The sequence below is a fragment of the Lytechinus variegatus genome, chromosome 8, assembly GCF_018143015.1.
Source record: "Lytechinus variegatus isolate NC3 chromosome 8, Lvar_3.0, whole genome shotgun sequence".
Classification (NCBI taxonomy): Eukaryota; Metazoa; Echinodermata; class Echinoidea; order Temnopleuroida; family Toxopneustidae; genus Lytechinus; species Lytechinus variegatus.
Genome location: NC_054747.1, coordinates 3,161,884 through 3,162,496, shown reverse-complemented (window position 1 = coordinate 3,162,496; position 613 = coordinate 3,161,884).

The following is a 613-nucleotide window of genomic DNA, read 5'->3' as shown; positions in this document are numbered from 1 at the left end:
AGAGAGATCCGGCAGAACAGTCTTGTCATTGATGGGAAGCACATGCTAGTGTAAAAGAGGATTTACCCAAGTGTATCAGGTGGATTTTTAGTACACGTACAACTCTTTGACATGTTTTGAAGAGGACTGCAGCTTGAAAGCTTAGCATCAAGTTCGGATTCCGATACATTCCACTTACACTCCAGTAAATACTGTTTATTGAATATTCGGAATTCAATTTTAAGTCCAAGTCAGTGATGGTCTTCAAACTGTTTTTTGTCAATATCATTTCTCAAAGATTTATCACTTTTGGAATTTTTGGAGAAAGCAACAGATTATCAGCGGTTATTGTGATCCTTCCATCATACAGCTTTCAATAGTCAGAAATTGATGTATTATTCATAATTATGACTAGTGCCTTAGAAGTGGAATGCAAACTGTATCATCGTATGAAAGTGCCACCAGGACTCCCCTTACAGGTACAGTCTAATAGCAGGTAAGCAGTTGGACCACTGCATTTGGGATTCCCCTTCTCTGAAAAAAGCGAGTCCCTGACATCGGTTGTGACATTCTACTTTGTTTTAATACATCATCATTTTGCGATCTTGCCCGGTTTAAAGTGACGATGGAGATG